Source organism: Apteryx mantelli, chromosome 15 (genome assembly GCF_036417845.1).
Source record: "Apteryx mantelli isolate bAptMan1 chromosome 15, bAptMan1.hap1, whole genome shotgun sequence".
In the NCBI taxonomy this organism is placed as follows: domain Eukaryota; kingdom Metazoa; phylum Chordata; class Aves; order Apterygiformes; family Apterygidae; genus Apteryx; species Apteryx mantelli.
The window spans coordinates 8,172,962-8,191,841 of NC_089992.1; the positions used below are offsets into that span (position 1 = coordinate 8,172,962).

General features: G+C 42.0%; 1 protein-coding gene across 3 annotated transcripts in view; it reads left to right on the top strand.

Annotated features, from left to right (window-relative positions):
* Nucleotides 1–18,880, top strand: part of AKAP13 (A-kinase anchoring protein 13) — a 236,478-nt gene that overhangs the window by 16,751 nt on the left and 200,847 nt on the right. For 2 of the 3 annotated variants that reach the window (XM_067305657.1, XM_067305660.1), the window contains exon 1: nt 4,959–4,980. The gene's annotated coding sequence lies outside the window, so the exon portion shown is untranslated. Of the gene's footprint in view, nt 1–4,925; nt 4,981–18,880 lie in introns of those variants that run through there. The other variant, XM_067305659.1, reaches the window with a different exon arrangement.

Genomic DNA, 18,880 nt, shown 5'->3' on the forward strand with positions numbered 1-18,880 from the left:
ACTTGTTTAAATTCTTAAATGAGCTCACCATAACCTTTTTATGCACCCCTCCTGTATGTGTCATACAAATATTAGAATAATTGAGTTTTACTAGCACAAATGTTTCTGTGAAGCAAATTTTTAGAGCTTGATGTATGACTGTTTATGGAAAGGAGAATGTTAAAATCTCACATGCAAGTATCTATGCCAGAAACTCATGCTCACTTACTTAGGAAGAGGGTGGGGGACGGGACCCTCAGCCTCTTTTGAGCAATCCTAACTAAGCTCATTTGTCAGATTGACTTGTATGCAACTTAAAAACTGAACGCATGTATTCAAAGAAACTTCAGATGTATCTGTTTTTAGGCCATTCTAAAAACGGTAGCAGTACTTATTTTAAAATAGTTGCTTTCTTTCTGATAAGCACTATTTCTGACTTTTTTTTTTTCCTCCCCTCTTTACATGCAAGGAAGCAGTAAATTCAAGATGCATCTGCTTAACATCACTGAGTAACTTAACACAGGGACGCAGAACAGAGCAAGCCCATAGTTGTTGTTCAGGTTAGGGCCCAACTTTGGTTTTGAAGTTCCAGTACGGTCTGGAGGAGAGCCTTGGAGAGAGATGGTTTGGGTGGCTTTGGCATGGCTACTCATATGCGCTCATGTTTGCAGATTCGCTGGCAAAAGCTCATTAATGTTAAGTCACTTTTGAGTACTGACGGTCTTTGCAGGGCTTTTATTTAACTTTTAACAAAGTGAACTTGCACGTCTAGAGAATCAGGTTCAATCAACTTTTGCTTCTACAGAGAAGTCAAAGACCAAAAACTTGGACTGTTTATTCTGTGCGTGCACCAGAAACCTTCTCTTGTGCGTTCTTTGGCCCTATAGCCTTTCTGCCGTTAATAAGTACACGTTACAGTTTCACTCGGGGAAAGAGATGGAAAATCCTTATTGTTTCAAAGCATCAAAAGCTTGAGAAGTCTCAGTTGAATCTATTGGACTACTTTTCTGATTTTTAAATTTCTTCTCTGTGACTTTTATCTCTTGAGTTTTGCTGAAAACTTAAGTGGACTATGTGACCCCAGAGCTGTGGAGATGCCTGCTGTTGTGCTGAATTACAGCTGCTGCTAGGTCTGAGCCACATGCTCCTCGCAATGTGTGCAGCAATCTGAAATTGCAGCCTTGTGTGGTAAAGCAGATTCTTGGAGTGACAGAGAAGCCACTATTGCAAGCTTTCATTTCCTTCAGTTGCAGCTATTCCAAACGTAAGAATTTGAACAGGAGCGTAGGCATTAAGCATTTCTGTATCCACATCCAGGCCTGTAAAGGAGACTAGCATGGACAGCATGGTCTTTTAGAAGTAGAAAGTTTAGTTTGTTTGGCTTTCACAGTGGCATCACAACAAATGACCTTTGGGTTTGAAGAAGACGAACAGGGAAATGCTAGAGCGCAATAAGCCCGTTCTTGCAGTTTCTGAAACTGTCACAGGCATGAAGTAATATTTTAACCTGCATCCAGGTAGGTAGCAGTGGGCGTTGGTCCACTGTTATGATTTCTGTAGTCTTTCAACCTGGAAAGGAAACCGCTCAGATTCAGTCTGACTTCCTAACATCAACTATAGCGTCTGGTACAGCTGATTCTTTATCAAGCTAAAAACAGTTGACTGAGGAACATCTAGCCCATCTTGTTTCCTTAGATGCAGTGAATAGCAGTGGTCATCAGCTGTAACTTGCCAATGTTGGTTCCTCGGAGCTGAAAACAAATTGGAACGTTTGGGTGCCCTTTCTTCACTCCTTTTTAATTAAATATTGGTGCAACAAGAGTTCTTTTGTGACAGGAAAGACCCAACGATCTTACAAAATGTGCAGAACAAGCAGGCTGTGTCTTGTCATCCCATTACGACATTCCCACCATAGGAAACTCCCTTTGGTGTGTTTTGATAAACTGGGCCTTATTAATAGTGCTAAGCTTCAAGTTAAGTAATATGTAGAATTACGTGTGTGCATTGTATGTCTATAACAGTATATTGGGCTCTTCAGTCATTGTGTTGCAAAGTGTGTGTGAAGACAGGTAAGCAGTATTAATCTCATTTACTGTCTGGGGAATCTGAGACTTGGCAGCTTTTTCTGAAATATCCACTAAATCTGAGTGCTTGTCAATTAAGCCCTTGCAGTTTATGGTTGTAGCTGGTGAATGCAACAGTTCATATCTCCAGTACAGAACAAAGTGAGGAGAATGAATGCTTAAGTTTGCCTCAAGTGATGTGCCTAAAGAGATATAGGTTGGTAGCAGAATAGAAAGGGACTATAATCTCCTGGTTCCCTAATTCTGTGCTCGATCCACTGAGAAGAGATTATGTGACCACTAAGTGAACTTGAGTGTCTGTACATTTTGTGCTGAAGTTGTACAGTCAGTTAATAACCTGAAAGGAAAAAATGGACTGAAATAAGCTCTAGATCTTGTTGCATCTCTTTGCTCCTTCACTGCATAGGGCAAGTTGATGGACGGGGATGGGTACAAAAAGTGTTGGAAGTAATCGTCCCTGGATTGGGATATCCTGAAGGAGAGCACAGATGCCTCCAGGACGCATCTTGAATGGACTAACATAGTGCGGCTCATCTGGTATACTGCAAAGCAAGAGGTGATCTGTCAAACTTGGCAGCCTTGTCCATATTTACATAAGTAGATAAATACTCTCACTCCTGCTTTGATGCTCACTTCGCCCTTCATTTGGGGTCCTGTGGACCATCTCTCTTGAGTCTTTATGCCATCCCAGCCATGCTAGAGATTAGCACTCTGTTCCTGTCTGATACAAACTGGTGTCTGTTTAAAAAATGCATCACCTTGAGATTTAAGAAGTGTTCCTGCCCATATAATGAAGTGTATTAAAACATGTTCCGTTACTTTTGCTTGCATGGATCTCAGTTAACGTTGTCAGAGGGAAAACAGATAACAACCCAACATATATTTTGAGTGGAGAGAGTAATGATTAAGTAGAGCTGACCTGGTATCTTTTAAGGCTGCATGTTGTTTCCTGATGTGGGTTTTTTGATTCTTGTTTTCTTGGTTTTTTTTTTTTGTTTGTTTGTTTGTTTTTGGGGGGGGAGCAATTGTTTTGGAGAAGAACAGTCTGGGAGAAGGGAAGGAAGAGGCAGGCTTTACCCTTGCACCCATCACTGTTAGCCGTAACTTTTAGTAGAGGCTTGCTTCCTTGACTTGATCTTTTCAAAACTGGAGAAATGTGTTTTCATTTGTATTTCCATCTTGTTACATTTTAAAACTATTTTAACTATACCAGATTGTTTGAACATTAATGGGGGGAAATGTTTTTCAGAGTCTTGATAGAGTTTCCAGACAGCTTTTCACCAGCCAAGCGCTATACCAGGCTTTTCACGGCAGGGTTTTGCTTGGTTAGCACTGAGAATCTGCAAAGCAACTGTTTGAAATTGCTGACACATGTTAAGTAACGTGGAAATCACCGTCTTACTCCACTGAAGTCTGAATGCTCGTGTCTGCAGTAAGAATAAGGATCTGACCCCCCCAAATTATACCTGCGCTGTCTTAACCTGGAGAACGTCTACTAGACAGTGTCCTTCCTCTGACTCTGGCTAGTTTGGCCTTTTTTTCACAGGCGTTTTTGATTTTTAGTTTGCTCAGTCTCTTAAAAAATACCCTATTCTACCTGTTCCACGTACTTTTAAAGGAGTCAGCCAAATGCATGTACTTGGCAGTGCTAACTAAAACCGAATCTCAATTCCTTGCTTGACCGGCAGGAGAGGTAATGCCTAGCTCTAACAATAACGCTATTGGTATAACGTTTGTTAATGAGAAATCCATCATCTTCCACCTCTCTCCTCCAAGCCTCCACTTCTAAGCTGTGGAGCAGCTGTAATCAGCCACTATAAGTTCCCTTCCTCCTCTCATGAATAAATCCAACTACCTTATCTTCTATATCGGAAAGTCTTCCCTGGTTTTAACAGCCTCTCTAGGAGCGCATATAAAAGGGGCTTTCACTAGCGAGCAGGAAGCGGAATGAATAGAGGAACTTTTGATAATGCCCTGTCTGTCTGAAAGGAGGATCAGCCTAACTAAATTGTACCAGATTAGTGAATGATCGTGCTTCAGCCAGGGCCAGAATTACAAGTTTTTAATCTTGGAACAAGCAAAGACTTCTTCCTCTTAAATAGTGATCAACTCCTCCTTTGATTTTTTTTTTTTTTCGGCCTGCAGTCATCCATATTCAGTTAGTATGTTTTTTTTTGTTTTAGTCTGCATTCATGAGTCTTAAGAAGCCCCGAGTGAATTTTTTTGATAGTCATTTTGATAGATTTGATAGTGACCACGCACTCTTATCATTTCTGCCTGTAACTGCACTGTGCATTTTAATGCTGTGTGATTTTTATGCCCATGCTAATCTTGAATATTGCAGCTTTCTTCATACAGATCAGTGTTGTGCTACCTTACGGGTTTTTTCAGTTAGGCCTGGGATTGTTTCGATGTTTTTAATGAGCAACGCTTTTGTTTCCTGCTGCCTTCAACCTCAGTAGGGTGGGTGACTCTTTCTTGCTTCCCACCCCACAACTTGTTCCAGTCTATCTTATAATCTAGTGGTGCTCAACAAGAGGAACAAATGAATAAAAGTCTAAATGGGGCAGCCTAGCTAATTGCTTTAGGACTGACTTGTCCACTGGATTAGACTAGTTTTATCCCAGTCCAGTGTGACTGACACTTGTGGAGTTGTACTGCTGTAACACTGGCAGCACCAGTGGAAAATCTGTCCTTCTGTTTCTGATATGTTTGCTTCCTGAGCAACGCAAAGCGATGGAGCGAATGCGTGTGTGTTTGTTTGTTTTTTAACCATTGACTTTTCATGTTGCTGAGAAATAAGTAAACAAAGGTTTTTAAAATCCTATTTACTAAAATTTTGTACTTTTCTTTATTTTTCAGGCCTTTTTTCTTGGATTTTAGCATTGGAAAACTCTCTAATGACAACTTTGCTTAGGTAAGTGAAGCAAGGCTTTTTTTTGTGGGTCGTCTTTAGAATCAGTTCCCATGTCTGACTACTTCTGCAAGTTTTGTTGTAAGTGCGAGCTGCCAGCCAGCTGCACTGCGTGTGCTGTGGTTAAGGCTCCAAGATGTAGTAAACAAAAGTAGGAGTAATGTCTGTAGTGTGTCTTAAGGACCTTATTTATTAATTTAATCAAATGAAGTGGACATAGTGCAGTGTACTGGAAGATAGCTTTAATCTGCATATTACTGCACAATTTTATACATTTATAAAAGGCTGTTTTGCCCAAGAGTTGCTCTGCATTTTTTTTTGAAAGTAAAGAGTTTTTGTTGGTTTCACTTAATATCATTTCATTAGGAAAATGAAGCCTTAGTATTTCAAGGCCTGTAAATACAGTCACTCTTTCTCCATCCCTTTCTCTTCCCTCTTTCCTTTTTCTGGTCAACAATTCTAGGTGGGAGCTTTTGACGTTGAGGACAAATCACAGGAAGCTTGAGAGATTTGTGGGTTTTTTTGCTCCAAAAGCTGGAAAAGCTTGAAGTAATTTATATATCCTTCTCCCAATCTCCCCAAACCCATTTACAACTCTAAAATGCTGTGGTTTTGCATCACATTCAAGCTGATCGGTGGCAAACGGAGTGTTTGAGAGTGGATTGCAAACACGCAGGGTTACACTGGTCTTGTTTATTTCTGAATAACAGAAACTTCACAAACTCTGCAAACTTTGTTCCTGTGCAGTTAGGTAACAAAGGGGCTTTCTCCTGAGCCGAAGTCCAGCCCAGCAGCCGTCCTCTCCGTAGGCACAAGGGCTTACAGTATGCGGCATTACCCAAATGCACTGTGGTTTCCATTTTCTGTGACGGAGAGAGGGTTTGGCTGATGCCTGCTGCAAGGCAAAAAGTTAACCTGCAGATGCACTGCTTATTCGATGCTTTAACTGGAGTTTCTTGAAATCCCGGATAAGGCTGAACAGCAACTGCAGTATCCACACGAGCATTTAATATCCTAACATCTATGCTAACAACTCTAGAAGTGTTGCTGCCTTTTTGGTAAAATGCCTGTGAAAGGATTTTCTTTTCTCTTTTTTTTTTTTTTTTTTTTTTTCCCCTGCCTCTGGGTCTCCGGCCATGCCCACCCCTTCTGCCTTTTGATCTCCTTCCAGTGGATGGTCAGCTGGTAAGCTTCTGGCCTGTCTGGCCCTTAGGATTGTGGACCTCAGTGAAGGGAAATAGATCCAGCCTGAAACCAGAAGTCTCTTTTGCTCCAGTCTGCTTCTCCCTGGCATTTATTTCTCTGCAGAGACCTCCAGGAAAGTGACCTCTTTGGAGTGACAGAGGCTTTTTAGCCATAAAATCTCATTTTAGTAAAACATAAAGCACCAGAGAGGCTCTTCAGTTCCCTTTGGTTTTCCTCTTGGGTAGCTTGTATGAGTTTATCTATTAGTTTGAGTCCAGTCTTTTGGCAAAAAAAAAAAGCCATCTCATGTGTAATGTGGCTTTTGCCTTTTCCAGAAGTGCACACAACCTAGTGTTTTTCTCCAAGCTGTGCAGTGCTGCACCTAAAATGGACCCCGTAGCCCTGCTATAGGGTCTGCCTGGCGGTTTGATAACTTGCGAGCAGGACAGGTCTGTGAGACGCAGCCGGAGCTGGATATGCTGGCAGCCTTTGCATCTCTCTTATTCAGAGCAAATATCTCGACAGAGCCATGTAGGGTGCATGTCTGAAACCAGCTTGTTTGTTCATGGGCTTTTTGCACCTTTGAGGTGATCGTGGGAGAAAGGGAAGGGTGAGATGGAAACCATTTCCAGAGCCCATTAACTAAAGGGGCAGCTGCTTATTTCAGCATCGTGTGCCTAGAGCAAGCCAGCACCTCGTCCGGGGCTACTCGTTTCGCAGGATATGACTCTTAGCAGCAACCCCTGATGTTCGAACTGCAGTCGTGTGGCTCATACCCCAGTCAGAACAGGAGTGGACGCAACGGTGCCTGGCTTTTCTCCTTCTTTGGGAAGGGATTTATGAAGGAATATCCTTGGTTTCAAATTTCTTGCACTAATGCTGCTGCTTCTCGCTGTTCCGGAGCGGGCGATTAAGAAATGCATTGTTATAGGGGAGTAAGACGTGCTCGTCCGTCGCAGCGTGCTTGCGGTTCGCTGGCTGTTCCCCGACGTCTTCCTCAGCTGTTTGTGGCCCTCTGCTATGTCGTTGAAGTAGTGCCTAATTTGCAGCCTGCGGGCTGTATCTGTTCTGCAGCCTGGCCCAAGCGGGGAAAGCGCCGTGCAAACCAATAAAGTGTTTAGGCAGCCGTTCTAAGGCCAGCAGAGGAGCAGAGCTTTTTAGTGTCGTATATTAGACACGTCTATGAATTTATGCAGACCTAGCTAATAAATAACCCAGGGAATGGTAGTTAAGAGGAAAAGACATAATTAATTCTGTCTTGTGCTCTGCTTTAAAGTTGGGTCCAGACTAGTAATGCTTTATACTAGAAAGGTAAACACTGTCATTATTCAACAATGAAATGCACACAAGGCTGACATTGTTTTCCTCCTTTTGATTTAATAATTTTTTGCAGTAGATTTAATATCTTCGATGGTCCTTGTTTGGTGCGGTGGAAGCCTGATAAAGCCCTAGCCTTTCTGAAGGGTCATTACTTCTTTAATTCGGTTTTGTATTAATGCTGCTTTGCTGACACAGAACATGTGCAGTTCGAGAAGATGCTTACTGATTGCTGCGGTTGGGGTGCCTGGCTGCAGTTCCTGCGGTATGGTTTGGAGGGAGAGTATTTCGGTTTCATCAGGTGATCCATTTTAAATTCCCCATGTTGCTGTGTTGATCCACGTCGAATACACATGCCACGTAAAAAGAAAAAATCCCTTTTATGGAGAGGCTATTAAAAAGCCAATATAGATAGCTGTTAATTTGCACCTTCCCCCCCCCCCCACCAGAGTGTAGGGGAAAAGTCTGACTTTGGCAATGTGACTTTACATGGCTCTTTAAGCTTGACATTATTTTCAGTGTTGTTTTTTAAGGGGGAGAGGCGTATGGGGGAATCCTTGATTTGTGTATTAAACATTTAGTGTTACTGTGGAAATGGTGGTATCTTTGCTAACAAGTGTAGCTGTCATGGTAAAAAAATTACATAAAGCAAGGTGGTTAACTTTTTGGCTTGTGATCGTGACTGATAATAGGGAAAAATGGTAAACTAGTTTCAGTTTGAAGCTTTACTCCTCCTCCCCTTTTACTACTCGGAACACAGCCCCTCCCTACTCCTTTCCCACACTTCCAGTCTTTTCAATTTTCTTGATATATTGTTAGATAAACACACACACAAGGACTGCGTATTCCTATTTCTGTCCTGTCCGTCCTCCAGACAACCCCATCTGAATATCAGAAAATCACTTGAGTTTGTCTAAACTAAGACGTGTATCTAGAGTACGTCGGTGTTGTGCAACCCTTGAATGCCTCTTCCTGGGGAGTTTTCTTACGAGTTTTGCAGCCCTGGCTCTTCCAGTGGAAGTCCTCGGTGGAAAGCGCTCATGGAGACACCAGTGGAATATCTGATGTAGCTCAGCAACCGCCTCCTAAAATAAGTGGTGGAAGGATGCCTGTTACTCTTAGAAATATTTTCTTTGGAAGACTAGCATCATCTCAGTGTGTCGTTGGCTCTCTCTGTCTCCTTAGCAAACCATAACACTGATTACTCTTTTTTTTTTCTTTTTTCTTCAACTGTTCCCAGCACAGTCAATTTAAATGTTCCTGGTTTTAAAAAAAACCATCAGGGTGAACTATTTCTATACCTCCCCTTTACTGTCTGCCTCTTCTAATTCCAGAAAGCTTACAAAACTCTCAGGAATGCTAGGAAGAAGGGAGTCCTTCCTTGGGACAGATCCAAAAGATGTTGCATGTCTTCAGATTGCACGAACTCTTTCTTCAAAGTATGAAATTTGAGGGGTGGGGGAAGTATTTGATAGAAAATTGTTCACCCTTAGTGGGTGGCATGAAGCACATTGACGAGAGGGGCTATTGTTCTAGGGTTAATACGTTGTTTATTTTGCAGCCAGTGATCTTTTTATTTTGCTGAGGCAGATGGAGGGATTCCCAGTTCCACAAGCATAACCCTGGGAGAGATTAGTTGGTTTTAGGTTTCACTACTTGGACGATGAGGTTAGCCCGAGACAGAGATACATCCCAGTGTATGGAAATGGTCTTGGCCCAGATCTTGTCTAGCGATGTAAAGCCTGAGAAAGGACCAAGAGGTCAACTTCAGCTTCTTAAGGAATGTACTGTGTGATCATTCTGTGGCATGTCTGGACTGTTAACTTTTTTTTTAGTTATTATTTTAAAGGAAAAAAGATTGGTTACAAACTCGCATGTTCATTTTTTTAATGTAACTTGTAGAGCAAACTACAATTAAAACATATTTATATCAATGGCCCTGAAGTATTGGTGATAAAGGAACCCTAAGAGATTTTTTTTTTCCTTAAATACAAAGCAAAGAACATCTCTCACAAATGCCTCTTCTACCTCTTAGCACCTTGCCTTCCTCCATAGCAGGAAGGCAGGTAGAAGGTAGAGGAAATGTCCTGAAAATCTGTGGATGCTAGGACTTTTTTGCACTGATAGCAATCTTAATGAAGTAATTACTGTGCAGTTCTCCCCATATTTGTTACAGAAGTGAGCTCCTCTGTTCGTGTCAAAGCTGAATATGACTGATTGCCATTTTTGATGGTGTATAGAAAATTGAACCTTTGAAACATGCTAAAATGAACAGAAACTTGTTTCCTCTTTGCTCACAGAGGCACTTATTCACTTCCCCATCTGCTTTGACTTTGAAGATTGCTGAGATTCTTCCTCTGTCTGACCCACTTGGCATAAGCTAGAGAAGATTATCTTTCTTCAGTAGCCAAGTTTATAGGGCTTCAGCTTATTCGTAAATAATCCTTGGAGTTTTGAGTGCTGCCTTTCTCCTTCTTTTCCCTTCAAAACTAGCTTGCTGTAGTTTGTGTACAAATCAGGGAAATGCTTTTGCAGCCTATAGATAGAGAGGGGAGGGCTGGCTCAGTCACTAGGCAAGAGGGCATGTGAAATATGCTGAGGAAGTTTCATTAAGTATCCATGATTTTTAAATCCTTATTTAGTGCAATTCCTATTTGTGGTCCTAGCACAAAAGAGCATCAATTGTAGATGAAAGCTTTGCCATGGTAGTTATTGTATCAGCACAGAACAAAACAGTACTCCTGTTCCAGAGAGCAAAATCAGTATGAGACAAAATACAGGGCCTGGAAATGCAGTTATGTCTCTTTGAACACACAAGGATGTTTCTATAAAGGACAGAGAGTGCTGAATGTTTTAAAGGGTGACGATGCTCTTTGTCTTTCCTTTCCCACTCCAGTACCTGCGTCAGGAATTGATTTGTGCACGGGTGATTATTTTTAGGTAGCATTAAAACTCACTTCCAACTTTCCTGAACATCATTTTCTCTTCTTCTGAGATAAAATGTTGCAATATTGCCGTGTTTTGGCCGTTCAGATACCTATGGTATCTGTGCAACTCTTCCTCCTTTGGGGGTCTCTGCACTGCGGTGAGTGACCTTCTTTTTCCTTTTCACAAACAGGTGTGCCATGCCATAATAGAGTCTTCTGTTGAGTAGCTACCAGTAGTAAAAACAGAAATAGGATTTTATATTAAAAAATGTTAATTAGTTTAATTTTAGTCTTTTTAAGTCATTAAAAAAAAAAAAAACGAAAAATCGCCAAGCCTTCCTCCTATTTTTTGTAAATCCCACTCAGCCAAGTCTGACAGAAATCAACTTTCATCTAAACATTGGGTTCTCTACAGTTACTAACCCGTTGACTTCTATGTGTTTGTAGATATAAATGAATAATAAGAGTAACAGAATAAATATCTTTGTTTTAGACTTTCCCTATCAAGGGAGTGGTGGGACAGCCAACACAAATACCATATGAAATGCTTGAGGTCCCAGCCTTGCCATCTTTAAACTCTTATTTCGGCATTTCTCATTGCATAGAGTAAGTTTGATTTGTTGTAATCTCTGGTTTTGCCCTGAATGAAACAAGGCATGACTTCACATTTGCTTTTTCCTAGTAGTCTCATATTAACCAGGAGCATGTATATTTGTGGGCTTTGTTTTTGTTTCCTCCTTTTCCCCTCCTTAATTCTCCTGCATCTTTCCTCCTAGCCGTTATACTGCTGCCAAAGCAAGAGGTGGGTTTGGGTTTTTTCCTCTTGGTTTTTTTTTTTGTTTGTTTGCTGGGCCTGGTATACATGTGACATTTTCGGTGGATTCAGAGGTTCTGCAAACCAACTTCTCTCAACTTGACTTTTCAGGCCTTGTGATCTGCATGTGGCCCTTCTGGCCTCTTAGTAGCAAGAGATAGCTGTCCTTTCCAGAAAGTTATACTGTGATTTTTGTCTTACTTTGAACATGTGGGGTTCTAAGTATTTCCTATTAGATGTACTAGTAGCATAAACAAACAGTTTTGTTTAGTATAAGCTTTTTATCCTGATAGGATTGGAGATGTCTTATAAAGCATGAGTATAAATTTAAAACTAACATTTGTCATCAGTTAAATAAACATAATCAGGATGATTTACAAAGAACATTAAGGTCCCTAGCCTGGGAACTTTTAAGGCAGACCTACTTGAATATAGGGTGCATACTTTTTGTCCATTTCTTTATTAAAGATAAGGCATTGCGAGCTAAATTCATATCCCTTTTTAATTTGTGTCAGTGATAGGACAGATAAGTTTTGCAATGGACATAAATCTGAGTTTTAAAACTACAGAATAAGCATATACTAAAGGAGACATACAGAATGAATACAAGTTAAGGATGGTAGGTATTTTGCAGGTCCTTCACTGCAGCTTTTTTAGCATCCAGCTTGGCTTGATACAGAGGACTCCAAATCGAAGCCTTTAAACTGGAATGGGTAAAGCCCTGGCTATCATGCTGTGAAGAGTCTTGTAGAGGGCTAGAATGTGGGAGTAGATGAGTAATTCCAAAAATCTGGCGCTATAGAGAAATCTCCATGCTAGGCCATTAGATTTTACTGGTGTGTTGATTAGGAAGGAAAGTAAGAAGCCCCTGAGTTTTTATAAAGCTTTCCAGCTCGGTTTAAGTTCTTACTATTGCATTACATGCAACAACAAAATTACTAAGCACTTGCTTGAATGCCAGCAGCCGTGTACCTCCGCATGAACTGTCTTTCTTTGAATCAATGTTAACTTTATGAAAAATAAAGTTTAGGAGTTAGAGCAGGCAGATGCTGATGAACGTGGTGAGGGAATGGGAGGAAAATATAGTGCTCTTGGTAATAAGGTCACCTCTGGCTCTCTAACTTTGTTTGAAACGTCTAATATTTTTCCAGTATATCAAATGTAAAATTTCACCTTCAAGGAATTTCATTTTAGCTGATGGAGGTGTTCATAGTGCTTTCAAGGCCTGCATTCAGCCCATAATCCCAGGACTGAATTCAATATCTTCATAGACTGAAAGTGTTTCAAGTTTAGTTCATCATATTTTCAAAAAAATTATAAATTTTCAGATGTGTGAGGGGGCAAGGGCTGACTGTTTTTCCTCCTGTTCCATACATGGTGGTGACATTTAAAGCTCATACGGGTATGAGACTGATCAACGTCCATTCCAGAGTTCCCATGAAATGATTATGACTTGGCAGGGTTTCAAAGACTGAAAAAATGCTCTGTACACAGCATGTTTTATTAATGTTGAAGGAGCAATGTTGCTGTATTTCAGTGTCTGTCACTGCATAGAATAAGTTTGATTTGGCCCTTGCAGACTCTGGCTTTTCCCCTGGATAAAACAAAGCGTACCTTCACATCTGCTTTCTCCTAGTAGCCTTGTATTAACCAGGAGTATACGTATTTCTAAGCTTTGGCTAGGTTTCCTCCTTTTCCTTCCTTAATTCCCCTGTGTTACAGGGTAAATTCATGATGCTTGCTTGGCCCTGAGCTAGTACTGTAAAGCGTACTCACGTAAGCCTTGATGTTAAGCATCACATTTCACTTACTCACTGTGATGACTTTTTGCCTCCTTTTAAATTGCATGTAAAGGTGAATGTGAAATTAGGCAGCTGAGAAAGAGAAGCAGTGTGTTAAAGCTTGGCAAAGGTAGCTGACCTAATAAAGGTTTTTTTTTTATTATTATTATTTTTAAGGGACACTAGAGTTGTAAAACACAAACTTTAGGACGAAGTTGCTAAAGATAATTTGTGCAGTCATAATGCAGGGGTGGCAGATACACCATTTGAGCACCAAACCGCAGTTTACAAGCACATGCCCCTGTTACTTTTGTACGGTTACTTCTGCCTCGAGGTTGGCTGGTGGACAAGGAATGGCTTACGGACACGCCTGGAGCTGGCCGGTTTGCCGTATGCAAAGCATCAGGTCACACACTGAATAATGAGTCTCATTTCAAATACTGAACATTGGCTTCTTTCAGAGGGGGCTCCGCAGCCTGGCTATAGGATACGGCTTTGATCCTTTGGGACAGGGAAAGGAGGAGTATAGATATGCAGCTTCTTAAAAGTAGTTTTTGCTCCCTGAGTTATTATATTGTTAAATATTAAGCTCGATTGCTATTTCTCCTTCTTAAGCTTTTGATTTGTGGGTATTACCACTTAACTAACACTTACAACACGCTTGAAGCACTTTAAAAGGGCTGTAGGATTATAAAATATTACTGTATTTGTGCATGCGCATGGTCCGAAGTGTTGAGGCTTCCAGCGCTTGCTGCAGAGCCGTTTGACTGAGTCATGGACGTTCTTCCTGACCCAATTTTCTCCTTATTTGTTCACGCTTCCCATTTGACCAAAATCATCAGTTCTTTCCCTGCCCTTTTTCCTGCCACAGATTAATCGGTCTGTCCCTTAGGAATCGAACAGTTCTCCTCCCTGTTCCTCCAGATCCCCTTGAACCTAATAGGGTGCCTTCTCTCCCCTTGCCCTGTTAGACTTCCTGGTGGCCTCCGTGGGCATCTTAACCCTTTTCCCCGCGCCTGCGGTGTTGGGCATCGCTTCTTGGCAGCAAACGGATCCTTTCTTCCTGCGACTGTTCCCTCGCGCTGTCTCTGCCACGGGCCCTGCACAACGGTCTGGCAGGTGCCCGTTAGGGAAACTGTTTGGGTTTTGAATCCCTTCCCCGGGGAGGATTTGGGTGAGTCTCACCATTCCCCGGCCCGCGGATGGCGGGCACGGAGATCCCTCGAGCGGGAGGAGAGTTGGAGGGTGGCAGCCGAAACCAGGTTGAGGGTAGGGGGCGGGTGGGCGGGCGGGCGAACGCTACGAGGCAGAAACGCTCTGGCGCTGGCGAGGAAGCGGGAGATTTGGGGAAGGTTCATCTGGAGCTAATCCGGCCGGCGCTGCTTCCTCTGCAGAAGCGATCCTGTAACGGCAGCCGCCGCGTTTGCCAGGCGCTTCTGTTGCCTCTGTCTGACCTACACGTGTTTCGAAACTTTTTTAATTCATGAGCACCAGACGACTGAAAAACAGCAGTGCAGAACAGGTTTGGGTTAGATATTTGAAGAAATTCTTGCTTCCTGGAGCAGAGTGAGTTGGACTCCTAAAGAGGTTTAATATATTATCTGCAGCCGACAAAAGCAGTTTAGCAGTGGGCTTTCTAACCGGACATCAACTGCCTCCCTTAAAGCCGGATTACCTGCCGTTTCTACCCAAACGGCGGCTTCCTGGGACAGGTGTCCAGTGCCGGCGGCAACCGTCTTTTGTTACGGGAGGCACCGGCACAAGGGCTCGGGGCCCGCGTCCCCTGAAAAAGGAAGAAAGAGAAGGATCATGTAACTTGGTGTGGTTCCCCTCGCTGAGCCAAGGCCGCAGCTCAGGCGTGGATAAAGCAAGGAATTTGATCGGGCCTTCTCATGTCGGTCACACTTTGAACGACATGAAATGGAGTAGAGCTGAGTTACAAGAGCACAGGGTTTTTCTGGTGAAATTCGAAGTGTTTGGCATGTCACTAAAAATACGCATGAATAATCCCCATCGAGTTTCTGTGTGCTCTAGGCCGGCTGCTCACCATTACCCTTGTGTGGTGCCACGGCACAGCTAGCTACGTAGGTTATGTAAAGTAATATTATTTTGCTTCACCAGAAGCCAATGCCTGTGGCACAGGGCTTATAAATTGTGAAGTTATGTCAGCTGATTCTCTCAGCGTGTCGTATTCTTGGATGTTTATGGTCTGAGATACATGTTGAGTTGCACTTAATGCTAAACTAGGTGTGTGTTCCCTCGAGCAAAGGAGGGAAGAAATTGTTATGTTGGAAACTTTCTGTGGTGGTTTGTACGGGTTTTCTTAAAATAAAAATGAGGGGAAGGGAAAGGAGAATAGATCAGATGGTTAAGTGTTAAGCGTTCTCAGTCGCTAGTGGTGTTTGCCTACTGCAGCAATAACTCGTATTTCACATCTTTTCCCAGGGGTGGAAGAGGGAAGGAAAGGAAGGAGGAACCTGGTTGTACAATTATTTTTAAACTAGGTTAGCTCTTGTTAAATGCGTGCATGTTGTAACGCAAAGTTTTGTGCTTAGTGGTACCCAATATCCCTAGGATTCTTTGAGCTGCAGAAATAGTGAGTTTTTTGGAAGATCTAGACTCGAACTGCTGTCATCTTCACGGGGCTAGATTGAGCTGAACGTGCAGCACGGCTTGGAGAGTTTGCCTTTTTGCTACTAAGTTTTCCTAAGCTCCTGGCAGTGATGTGAAGTTTCATGAGTGTCATCAGCAGCTACAGCCTCGTCCTGGATGCCCTTAGCACTTGCTGCCGCTTTCCAGTTAGTTGTCACCTTTTTTATTTTCTTTTTTTTTTTTTTCCCCAGCAGTTTGTTTAGTGAGGAATGACATACCACAAACAAAACAAACCTCGTGTAGTCTAATAAACTTCGAGCTGACCCTGCTGTGAGTGGAATTTGAGATGGGGAGTTCGGCTCTGTGACGAGGTTATTTGATCTCTTTCTGTGCTTTTCCCCATCTTGTTCCATGAGTTATGCGGCTTTCGTTCACCTTAGCTGGCTATAGCTGAACCTTTGCCATTTATGCCTGTTTAAGAAGTTAATCTTTCTAAAAGGCGCTGAGCTGCTTGGCCTAGCATGGTTGCCTTAGCTACGGGAGTGTAAAACAGTAACACTTGGGGAAATGGAGGGATAAACATTTGCTGCTCTTTATTTGCATGCAGAATTACAAGAACCTGGGATACATTTAGTGAGTTGGAACAATTTTTATTTGAACGCTAGCTCAGTCATGACCTCCCGCATTTACATACTAAAACAAACTATTCAGGCCCTTGCAATGCAATAGAAAAAATCTGTTAAGATTGCAGTCCATTTATATATCAGCTGACCTTGGTCCAACCAACAAACCAATTTTCTTTAATCTGGCTTTTTAATTAAATATTCTATACTTAAAACTATAGGAATAAGTTACTGCTATTTATTCAAAGCTTCTGTGAAGCTAGTCCTTGCTCTCAGCCTGTGTACAGCATGGGTTGAAAAGCTTTGCCAGTGCCCGGGTTGATATTTTAAGTGCATAACAGCAAAGGAAAGAAGGAATAATTGGTGTATATAATAACACAGAGATCACTTGCTCATATTGCTGGGAGTTGATTGCATCTATATATATATATATTTTTTCTAAACTTATGTTGATGATGTACCATGGGATGAATGAAGTGCTACACGCTGTAGCTTGGGGGTTCTGCAGCAGCAGTAGTCTACTTGACCTCTTAAGACAAAGCTCACTTATGCTGTAGACTGACCCTCCAAAGTTAAATCAGAGATGTATTTTGCCTTCTATCCAATCAGTATATTTATAGAGATGAATTGGACTTTTGTGGAGGAGGAAAAGGAATCTGGTGATTCCAGCTGTCCTCTGCGGAAACACGGCTATGTTCTGCATAAACAACCTCGGCCGCTTCCCGTCTCTCCAAGCTTCTTCCCCGAGCCCTGGGGAAAGGGATGCACAAGGTGTTTGGCATCTCAAGGCCAGACAGTGAGTTGGGAGGTTGCTACAACTTTTCCATGTTATAACAGTAGGGCTGTTGGGCAATTTAGGAGTTTGTGTCCTATGGGCAGGAGACAGGAGATATGTGCAAATATGACACTTTGTGCCTTGTCCCCTTTTATGCAATAATTTATACCAGTTGAAGAGTCCCCTTGCAAACAGATGTATGGTGTGGGGTTTTTGCCACAAATAATTGTGCAGACTGTTTGCCTACTGTTAAGGATAATACTGCAAAAGTTGATTCTTTCTGGATTTCTTTTAGCCTTAGCTTCTGTGCTATAGTGATCTTGTAAGAGTATGGTCTGTATGTTACTAAAAACATACAGCAAATAAACTTGTCCAGGCAAGAACTTGGCCTTGTTGCACAATTGCTACCTAGAGCCCTAGGCTTGGAAGAAATATTAGTGCTAGAGATGGTGGTAAGGAGTAATCTTCCAGGTCTCTTTCTATATTTAGTCCTTCTAAGGCTTTAGCTATGCTCCTGGACTGTAATTTTTTTTTTAATTGCAAGGGGCATAAATCTTGTAGTTATATTACAGGAGAATGCAAAAAAAACCCCTTCTTTCAAGTCACAGTGCATTCCTCTTATTTTAAAAACATGAATGCCTAGCAATGATGCTGAAAAGCTTACACGTTTTGAAGCTGTGTGGAGATAAATATTCAACATATGAGCCAGGAACAAGTTGCAGCAGTGATTTTGAGGTCTTTCTGTGGGAGGAATTTAATTCATCCATGGTTTGCATAATATGAAAGAGAAGACCTCTTTTTCCCTGACTTACAGGAGTAGCCCTACTGAAGTCTGTGCTGCTATTCATGTGAATGGGGACTTGCAGATTGCCATCTGATTTAGATGTATGTATTTGTGCAAGACCAGATCAGTAATACAGATAATGCACAATTTACTGCATCTGTTAAACTGGATGGAAATCTGAAAGCTTAGGAAGAATTCCTTGGGCTTTATCGTTCTGGAAGATGAGCCTGTTGCTTGCTGAAGAGTAGTAAAGACTATTGGCAAAGACTGTAGTGTCTTTCAAAGTCTAGCAATGTTTCTACCTGGTGTTTGTGGGCTACCTAGCACAGAGGGTCCCAAAGGACAGTTTTAGATACTTCTGTATTATAATGTCTAACCGACCAGAAGCATGGCTGGTTGAGCATTGCCTGTATGTGTTTTTGACTCAGTATGAGACTTAAAATGCATAAGAGTAAGAAAACACCATCATACAAGTATTAGCAGGAATGTGGAATGTATTTGCAGTTCCATTTCTGGGGGTGTGATGTCTGTCTTCGCAAAAGAATTGGAGCTTGTGCTCCCAAAAGAGACCTTCGGAAGGATGGAGGGAGAGTCTGCCTGTCAAACCTTTGAGACGCAAGGATCCCACGTCAACCTTTGTTCCTTTCCCTTGCGTTACCATTACGAGGGTGATAAGAACTGGTGGGGAACCAGTGCACCCAAAGCAAACGCTACCAACTCTCAACTGGAGGTTGAACATCTTGAGTTGCGTCCTCAAACAGAGCAAAAAGTACAAGTCAGTAACTTGGTGAACCTTACCTTTTTTCGAGGCATGCTCTATAAGCTGCTGTGATCATATCTATCTTGGGATATACTGGGATTTCTTTGCTATATCTGAGCATACTCTTTGAATATGTCAAGCATCTTCCTCAATCCTATTACAAGTAACTGTCTTCTGAATGTCAGTAATCTGGACGTTGATCCCTTCCTGTTTGAGCTGTGATGTATCTGGGGAAAGTTGTTTGAGAAAGTTTCTTCTTGTTGCTCTGGGCCCCTAAAAAAAAATGTGAAGAGTTTATATTTAGCATTCCTTTCTCCTGATGCTCCAGTTCAGAAGGTGCTGAAA